This window comes from Alosa sapidissima, chromosome 16 (genome assembly GCF_018492685.1).
Source record: "Alosa sapidissima isolate fAloSap1 chromosome 16, fAloSap1.pri, whole genome shotgun sequence".
NCBI classification, from domain to species: Eukaryota; Metazoa; Chordata; class Actinopteri; order Clupeiformes; family Clupeidae; genus Alosa; species Alosa sapidissima.
The window spans coordinates 150,001-160,440 of record NC_055972.1 but is presented as its reverse complement, the minus strand read 5'-3'; the positions used below and the strand labels follow the sequence as shown (position 1 = coordinate 160,440).

General features: G+C 42.2%; 1 protein-coding gene across 1 annotated transcript in view; it reads left to right on the top strand.

The window, feature by feature from the left end:
* The window catches only part of kat6b (K(lysine) acetyltransferase 6B), a 74,089-nt gene that overhangs the window by 6,738 nt on the left and 56,911 nt on the right, over positions 1-10,440 (top strand).

Genomic DNA, 10,440 nt, shown 5'->3' with positions numbered 1-10,440 from the left:
CTCTCTCGTCTCTCTCTCTCTCTCTCTGTGTGTGTGTGTGTGTGTGTGTGACCATGGGCTAGTTCTGCTCTCTCTCTCTCTGTCTCTTTGTGTGTGTGTGTGGGGCCATGGGCTAGTTCTGGGCAGCAGTCCTACTACTCCAGTCTGTGTGTGTGTGTTTTATTATTTATCATACCTTTATTTAACCAGGGAAGAAAATCACATTGAGACACGTGAGCCCTGGCCAAGGTAGCAGCACACAGTGGACATAATAGAGACAGACAGTAAAAATAAGTAGATAAACAAGTCACAACACACACACACACACACACCACACACACACACACACACCAATACAACAGTAAAAAAAATTTAAAAGTTAAGAGTGCAGACAGTTTGGGATGTTTGGTTGAGATAGAGACACACACTATAGAGCAGAGCATTAAATAATGACTTAAATTCATTGATCGAAATAAATACAGTAAGCTTCAATGATATTTGAATCTCATTCCAATAGGGCTGGGACAACGCGTCGACGTAATCGATGACGTTGACGCAAAAAATACATCGATGCAAAATATGCGCGTCGATTCGTCAAGCATAACGTGTGCTGCTAAATATTTTTAATTTTACACCTTCAGTGTTTTCCATACGTTTACTAATCTGTGGCTGGGCCCCACGAAATCAAAACCGGCCACCACACATTGATGTTCTATGTTGTAGGCCTACTATTTAAATTAAAGATAAGATAAAATAATTTCATTGAGCTGCACTTTTTACTCACACAGCCTTTCCTCGCCCCGCTCTCTCTCGTAACGAGCCCACTGCTTCTCCTCTGCATGTGCATTTAACAAAACATTCACGATTGTTAAAGGATTGTTGTTGCCACATAGAAGCACTTCATAGAACACAGTGGGCTAAATTGCTATTAAATCCGCTTAGCATCGTGACCATGCTGCGCAAATTTGTTCAAAACTGCTGCATTAAAGTTAAAGTAAACTCTGCTAAGGTCTTATCACAACATAGTACATTGAGGAGACTAAACTAAGTTAAGTTACAGTATGCAATCAAGCAGTATCTCAATGCTAACGTTAGAATACTGTTTGGGTGTCAAGTTTAGCATGCTTACTTGCAGCTGCTTGTATTCGTTATGCAGGGCTCATTTTATTGACTCTGAATGTTTGCAAAATCCCGATGTAAATGGAAAAGTGTTTTCCAAGACTCAAAAGTGCTTGTCCAAAGGAGAAGTACGAACCGTTATTTGAATTAACTACGTTATGAATTGCATCCACACATCAGCAGCCTTTTAACTGTGTTAATGTTAATAGCAAGGATTCCCACACGAACGTCTTAAAATGACAGGCACTCAATTAGACATACACTACTGAACTTTATTGAATGCTACCTCTGACTAAGAATGCATTACTTTGCTTTGTATAGTCTTTTATTTTGGAATGTTGAGCAATAAACATATATTGCAATGTTAAAGATTTCATGTTTTTTTCATTCAGATATGTAAATAAACATGTACAAGTTGCTATTAGTGAATTAATTGGGAGATAATCGAATCGGACTGAAAAAAATGAATCGTTAGATTCGTAAGATTATGCATCGAAAAAATAATCTCTAGATTAATCGCTTAAAAAATAATCGTTTATCCCAGCCACATTCTAAGCAGTTGGTGCACTATAAATAAAAGCAGTTTTTCCAAACTCTGTCTTCATTGAGGGAACTTTTAAGAGAATATAGCTACTTGAACGCAGATTATACCCTTGACTATTGACAGTTAGAAGACTAGTCATGTCTAGTCACTCACTCACGTGTGTGTGTTTAATACTCTGCTGTTGGCTGTGTGTGTGTGTGTGTGTGTGTGTGTGTGTGACACCATAGGCTAGTTGTGGGCAGCAGTCCTACTCCAGTCTGTCTGTGTGTGAGTGTGTGTGTGTGTTTAATACTCTGCTGTTGGCTGATATGGTCGCGCCTGATCGTCACCATCACTCTCAAGTCATTTGCTTATAGAAAGGTCATCCCTCTCCCGGTGCTGTGTGTGAGTGTGCGCGTGCGTGGGATGTATTGATTATTAAATGCTCTGCTCTATGGTGTGTGTGCATGTATGTATGTGTGTGTGTGCACATGGAGTAAGCAGCCGTGTGTGTGTGTGTGTGATTATTTAATGCTCTACTCTATGGTGTGTGTGTGTGATTATTAAATGCTCTGCTCTATGGTGTGTGTGTGAGTATTAAATGCTCTGCTCTATGGTGTGTGTGTGTGATTATTAAATGCTCTGCTCTATGGTGTGTGTGTGTGATTTATTAAATGCTCTGCTCTATGGTGTGTGTGTGTGTGTGATTATTAAATGCTCTGCTCTATGGTGTGTGTGTGTGTGTGATTTATTAAATGCTCTGCTCTGTGTGTGTGTGTGATTATTAAATGCTCTGCTCTGTGTGTGTGTGTGTGTGTGTGTGTGTGTGTGAGTATTCAATGCTCTGCTCTATGGTGTGTTTGATTATTAAATGCTCTGCTCTATGGTGTGTGTGATTATTAAATGCTCTTCTCTGCTCTATGTGTGTGTGTGTGTGTGTGTATGGGGCGGGGGAGGAAGTGCCAGAAGCAGTGAGGGCTCTTTATTTGATGTGATGTGATGCTTTGTGTGTGTACAGTATGTAGTTCTGACCTGTGCATGTAGTTGACCTGTTTCCTGTGTGTGTACATAGGTGTGTGTGTGTGTGTGTGTGTGTGAGTGTGAGAGAAGAGGTTAGAAAGATGGTCTTGGTAAAGGATTGAATATGGGAGTACGGCTGAAGTGGATTGATAACGGCCACTGTGATGTGAACACACCATTGATCCCAGAGGAGGGATTAGTGTGTGTGTGTGTGTAGTGAGTGTGGGTGTAGTGTGTGTGTGTGTGTGTGTGGTCTTCCTCCAGCAGAGCATTATCTGTGTGTAGCAGCTCACCTCTGGCCAGCAGATGCTGACAATGGGAGCCATTTGGTAATCAAATCCTGGAGCACATTCCCTTGTACACACACTACACACACACACACACACACACACACACACAGCTTTGGTGTCCAGGCACGGAGAATACAAGGGGGAGATTTGGGTGGAGGATTGACTGTTGCTAAGCGATGCATCTCATTGACACAAGGACATGATGGACTAAGCAGCCGTGTGTGTGAGAGTGTGTGTGATCGCATGGACTAAGCAGCCGTGTGTGTGAGAGTGTGTGTGATGGCATGGACTAAGCAGCCGTGTGTGTGAGAGTGTGTGTGATCGCATGGACTAAGCAGCCGTGTGTGTGAGAGTGTGTGCGAGCGCGACGCCTCACAGATGGCCGGCGGAGATGGCGTGTGATTGGCCAGAGGCGCTAAAAGGCTTTTGTGTGTGTGTGTGTGTGTGTGTGTGTGTGTGTGTGTGTGTGTGCGCGCATGCATGGTCAACTCACAGCTGCTGTTGTGTCTTTATTCAGCCAGTCGGGGTTCACCCTGCAGAAAGGAAAGGCCAACCCCACAGAGCTTTTGTCACTGCAGAGCTGTGTGTGTGTGTGTGAGAGTGAGTGCAAAGCTGTGGGAAAGATGTGTGTGTGTGTGAACATTGAGTAACACTTTATTTCAAGGTATCTACATAAGAGTGACATGATACTGGGCTGTGTATTGGCAAGTATCTGGTGATACGATACATATCACGATACATGGGTCACGATACATGGGTCACGATTCAATATGTTACTACAGACAGCCTGACGGGACTCACGGGAGATGTCGCGGAATTTTGTTTGCAATAAATAAAAATAACAGAATATCCAAACGTTTTCAGTAGGCTAGCCTACTATTGTTGCAGAAATCACATATACTGTACCCTCCAGAATTATTGCCACCTCTGCTAAAGTTGACTAAAAAACCGGTATAAAAAATAATCTGTTGGTGATCTATTGTAATCTCACAATGAAAAAAATTAGGAAAAATCCAACCATGAAGGGAAGCAAATTTAGTTTGAGAAAAAGGAAAATCTCATAAAGAAATAAATATTTTTAACAAAAACACGTCACTCACAATTAGAACCTAATGTATAACGCTGCTCCATCTAATGTTTAATGCTACTCCATCGTTTGCCCCACATACTAAAGTGTCCTAACGTGTAACGATGCTCCATCGTTTGCCCCATATACTAAATCAGTGGTCTCCAACACGGTGCCCGCGGGACGGCTATGAGGCGCTCTCAGCGCACTTTCTAAAAATAGCCAACAGTTCGCCTGCAGATCACGCTCTAAAAACACGCTCCATTGTGAAGTGTTCAATAGATATTTAAGTCTAGACCAGAACCATTTTAAGAATGTATGTAGCCATACATCTGTAACATTGAATTGATATTGGTGATACCTTACAAATTGTAGCTGCGTTAAATTTTAGCCTTTGGCTCCAAATCCGTTTCCCATTCAATCACAATCTCAACAACAACGGAAGCGGAGTGCATACACGCTGCTCGCACGCATAGACAGTAAAGGGGGAAAAAACGTGCTCGTCTGGTGTAGCCAATGGAAGCATATCTTTGCAAAAGTTCTGTGGCCATTCCATGTTCGTCAAATATGGTTCTTGCATGATTGTTCAAGGACTGAAAAACAATTGCTTTAGCTCACAGGCCTTTTCTCCTCCGTAGGCTACTGCCGTATAATAGCGCTGAAAATGTTGTGGCATGCATGACTGAGCAGGACTGTGCATTACCCTTTTTGTCAGATCATGGAGAGATTTCAGGTGTGCAATAACTCCTTTTAAAGTTATCATGTGTTAGGGTGGTGTGGGCGATTACTATTGAAATGTTAAAACCGAATTGTCCACTGAAATCAGAACTTAAACAACCCCTGAATTCATAATGCTGGGTGGGTATAAATTGGGTACAAATTGTAACCCAAATTATTAATTGCACAAAGAGATTTTGAGATTCCCCATGCAAACTTTGAAATGAACAAACTGAACAAAAATGTTGGTAGTGTTGCATAGGTTATTGAAAATACAGTTGCTTAATATATAAAGACTTATAGGCCTACACAATATTGATAATTTAAAAGTAAAAATCACATAGGCCTATTATTTAGGAGGACTACCCTCGCAAAAAAGGGGTGAGGGTATGTTTGTTTTAAATGAGTAGCCCTCCATATGATTTCGGGTCTTCAGGTAGCCCTCATTCCCAAAAAGGTTGGAGACCCCTGTACTAAAGTGTCCTAATGTGTAACTATGCTCCATCTAATGTGTAACGATGCTCCATCGTTTGCCCCATATACTAAATTGTCCTAATGTGTAACGCTGCTCCATCGTTTGTGCCTAATTGTCCTCATGTGGGACATCTAAGCTCCAGTGGGTTTGGCTCTTTCCCAAAGTGATGAATGCAAGTGGGAAAGCTAAAACTGTAGGGACCTGTGATCAAAATGTGGATTTCACATTGTAGCCTAATATAGCCTACTACAGAAGTCAGAAAAGCAAAAAATGTCCCACATTAGGGCAAGCCACCCTAACGTAAACCTTAATTTTCAACCACACTGAGCGGGCGCATGTCTTTACAAATGAAATGACCCAGTCGGTAGTTTATTTCGGTTGCACAAGTTGAAGTCGGTGGGTATTTGTGCATTTGAACTTGAGCAAGGGTGAGTGGTCAACTCATTTAGCTTGCTATTCGCTTAACTGAGTGTCTGAATGGTGTCTTGCTAAATGTGCCCACAAATTCGTGGTATTATCCGAGTACTTGATTTCTGCCAGACACAGTTTACAAACTGCATGGTTCCTGTTGATATCGGTAGTGCCCTCTTTACTCTGGAAACCAAAACGATTCCACACTTCAGCACGAAATGCTGCAGGAGCCACGGAATGCAGCGGGAGCCGGTCTTCCGCGGTCTACCACACGGTTCAGCCATAGCTACGTTGTTAGCTTCTAGCAAAAAGTCAGGCACTGCGTCTGCTAGGCACTGTTACGGCTTCTACACAGTTGCGTTCCGTCAACGCATGCCAGTGGGTGTTCCCAACGGTAGCTATGCAAATGACTTGAAGTATAACCATAATTTGATTGGTTGGTGCCGTCTGTCGATTGGCTTGATTGGCCGGTGCCGTCTGTCGGTGCAGCAACAGCTGAACTTCTCAACGTGAGCGACGGGAGAAACACAACGCAACGGACCCACAATTCAGTTCGGCAAGGGAATGACGTGAGCCCATGTAAAGTGAATGGGATGCGTCTCCAGCACTGGAACGCACGCAACTGTTTGTAGAAGCCGTTAGGCGAGAACACTAGTGCTGCGTCTCAGCAGAGCCATCTAGTGGTAGGAGGTTTAAACACAACATAAACGGGAACCACTATCTTACCATGAATATTTTTGCACATATCCTAAACTAAAAATGAATCGATATTGTTTTTTTGAAAATTGATACAGTATTGTAAAATAAAATATTGCGATAAAGTGTATCGCTTTTTTTCTTGCACTCCTACATGACACTGTCAAAACCCTAACCCTAACTAACATGACATAAACTGAATGACCTTTAATGACAGAAGTGGCTAAAGCAGCCCTAATGAAAGTGTCGTGAAGCTTTTTTTTTTTCTTTTCGGAACCTGTAGTGTTCTTGTATAGGCTAATAAAGCATGAGGCCTTGTATAGGCTATTTAAGCACTAGGCCCACTAAGCAAAACTAGTGTTATGTTGCGCATAAAGCATGAACTGGGTTCAAATTTAACAGACAGAAGAGAATATTCTCAGCAGACTTTTTTCTTTGACGTTTTAATTGAATGGTGGTGTCTGGGTTTTCAGTTTGTTTTTTAACAAAAAATTAGCAAAGGAACAAGGCAATTGTCATAGTCGTTTACAGAAATCTGAATGCACCTCGGCCTGTCGGAAGATGGGCTACTTTCGCTTTAGACAAAACATGTCTCGAGGATAATTCGCAAGCTTTTGTACGATTTTGTACTTGAATACTACACACACACATGGACATGCTCTCGTAGTTGGAATCAAAGCACATCGATTTCCCTCTCACATACCCTACACATGCACTTCAAACAAGCGTCTAAGTCTCACACATGTGTAGCCATAGGCAAAACTGTATCGCACCTGTGTTACGTTGGTATCATCGCACAGAATGATTTTTTTTTGTAGCACATGCAACATAGAGGTTATGTGATCTACAGCCCTGGATACATCTCTCCGTGTGCTCTGTGTACCTACAGCCCTGGATACATCTCCCAAAGGGCACTCTGGAATCTTTTAAATTCTTGGAATTTTTTCAAATTGGGATGTAGATCACGGGTGCGTTAATAAATCTGCATTGCGCCAAGTCGACGAATTTATGTAGTCGATTACATCGACTAATCGTCCCAGCCCTAGTTATGTCATAAACGTTTATGACTTGTTTATAATGTTTATGACGGTGTCATGTCACTCGTATGTAGTATGTACCTTCAGGTAAAGTGTAACCGTAGTTTGTTGTGTGTGTGTGTGTGTGTGTGTGTGTGTGTGTGTGTGTGTGTGTGTGTGTGTGTGTGTGTGGGTCTAAATAAAGGAGTGTGTGTTTGTGGCTGTCATTGTGGCCATGATCATTTTTTTTTGTGTGTGTGTGTGTCCTTACATCACTTATGCAGTCACTACTGCTAACTAATGAGTCAGCCCAAATGGTTATGCTGCCACCATTAATATGTAGGCTTATATTTATTAACACACACAAACACACACACACTCTTCAGGGAGCCTATTTAATTTCCTGATTTTTGGTGTTATTTTTAACAGGAAGTCCACACACAGTTATATTTTTTAAAGGTGAACGTGATTTTTATATGTTAAAGGAGAATTCCGGTGTGATATTGACCTAAAGTGTATTGAAACATGATACCGAGTGTGAACGTATGTCTCATAGCCCATCTCGACTTGTCCCCTGCACTCCAAAATCTGGCGCTAGTTAGCCGATGCTACCGACAGCTTTTTCAGTAGTGGTGCTTCGGCATCGGGCTAGCCATGCAAATAAATCACTGTTTTACACCCATTTACGAGGCTCAATGTATCTCCACACTTCATTGGTAGACTTCCGAGGGCCCTGACATTTAAAACGAGACATTGAGAACTTTGAAAAAGCACTGGTAGATTACTTACAAGACGATTTATACAGACAGTATCTTCACGAAGTTTAACGTTTGCAGCCATCTTGAATTTAGTCACGATAAGTCGAGCAACGAGTAAGAATGAACAGGTATGATAAGGGATCAGATTCCAAAAATAATTCAGTGGAAATGCATGGATTCCAGTTTCTTCCAGTAGCAGCAACTGGAATCCATGCATTTCCACTGAATTACACCAGAGGATTACAATATAATATAACTGTATTATTTTATATCCTGATATAAAGAGAGAATACTGACTGTCTGATATTTATGACACACACGCATCACACATTCACACACGCATCACTTTAATATCAGACAAAAGGACCCTGAACAAGCTGATCAACATCTTGGACAATGACTGTCATCTACTCCACGGCACTATCATAAGGCAGAAGAGCTTGACCAGTTGGAGACTACGCTCACTGGCATGCACAACTGACAACGTTTCGATGCTTCATGCATCTTCCCCAGAGTCCTCTGAGGAAGATGCATGAAGCATCGAAACGTTAGTCCCTTTTGTACACCTTCATTAAAGTTTATAGCTAATACTACATCTGTGCTGCTCCGAATTTGTACTTTTAGTATATCTACACGGTCCGCTCTTCGTCTGATGCACCAGATGTAATGCTGCAGAAGCGCCGTGGATCCACTCTCTTGTGAGACTGAGGAAGTCATTTGTCCCCAGGGCCATACAACTCTTCAGTGCTTCACTAAAGGGAAGAGGAGAGACCGACTTCTCTGTCTATCTGCCTCTCCACCCTCTCCTCCACTTCCATGACCTCCTATAACAATGTTGCGTACTGACTGTCCACTGGGGCACTGTGTTACTGCTTACACTGTCTACACTGTTCACTGGCTATATATATATATATATATATATATATATATATTAGCCCACATGTACAACCCCTCCCTCCATCCCCCAGTCTGGACTGTGGCCTAACATCATACATGGCTGATACTCCATTACTTCAAACCTATCCTTGCACTGCTGTTATAATTCTTATATTACTACATTTTCTCTTATATTGTCCATACTTATTGCTGGTCGCTAGACTTTAACTCTGCACTGTTGCACTGTTGGACTTATCTGCACTACCACCATGACACACACCTCATAGAGCACCTTACCACTGCATATTGAATCACGGGGTCAGTCCCTGCCCTGTCACTGCAAGCGCCTCATGCTTAGTACATTCATGTGGATCCTTGTTTACCTGCATGTTGTTTATCTACATGCAGACATACATTCACACACACGTACAGACAGGCATACACGCACACAGGGAACATTCTGTGAACTTGTGTGCGCGTGTGTGTGTGTGTGTGTGTGTGTGTGTGTGTGTGTGTCAGGGCAAGGTTGATCTGGGTGCAGATAGGTCCACTATGTGCCTGTGTGTGTCAGGGCAAGGTTGATCTGGGTGCTGATAGGTCCAGTATGTGCCTGTGTGTGCGTGCGTTAGGGCTGGGACAGCGCGTTGACGTAATCGATACATTTACGTTGACGCAAAATATGCGCGTCGATTCGTCAAGCATAACGTGTGCTGCTAAATATTTGTCATTTTACACCTTCAGTGTTTCCCATACATTTACTAATCTGTGGCTGGGCGCCACGAAATCAAAACCGACCACCACACATTGATGTTCTATGTTGTAGGCCTACTATTTAAATTAAAGATAAGATAAAATAATTTCATTGAGCTGCACTCACACAGCCTTTCCTTGCCCCGCCCCGCTCTCTCTCGTAATGATCCCGCTGCCCCTCCTCTGCATGTGCATTTAATAAAATATTCACGATTGTTGAAGGATTATTGTTGCCACATATGCATTGCATAGAACACGGCGGGCTAAATTGCTATTAAATCCGCTTAGCATCGTGACCATGTGCAAAACTGCTGCATTAAAGTTAATGAAGCAGTATCTCAAAGCTAACGTTAGAATACTGTTTGGAGGTCAAGTTTAGCATGCTTTTTTCATTCAGATATGTAAATCAACATGTATAAGTTGCTATTAGTCAATTAATGGGGAGATAATCGAATCGGACTGAAAAAATGAATTGTTAGATTAATCGATGCATCGAAAAAAATAATCGCTAGATTAATAGTTTAAAAAATAATCGTTTATCCCAGCCCTAGCGTGCGTGCCTGTGTGCATCAGGGCAAGGTTGATCTGGGTGCAGATAGGTCCACTATGTGCCTGTGTGTGCGTATGTGTACATGTCTGCATTTGGGTGTGGGGGGTGTGTGTGTGTGTGTGTGTGTGTGTGATTCATTATCGTGTGAATTCCTGTCTATTTCCTGGTTGTGGGCAGAGGGCATCCTATCTGGT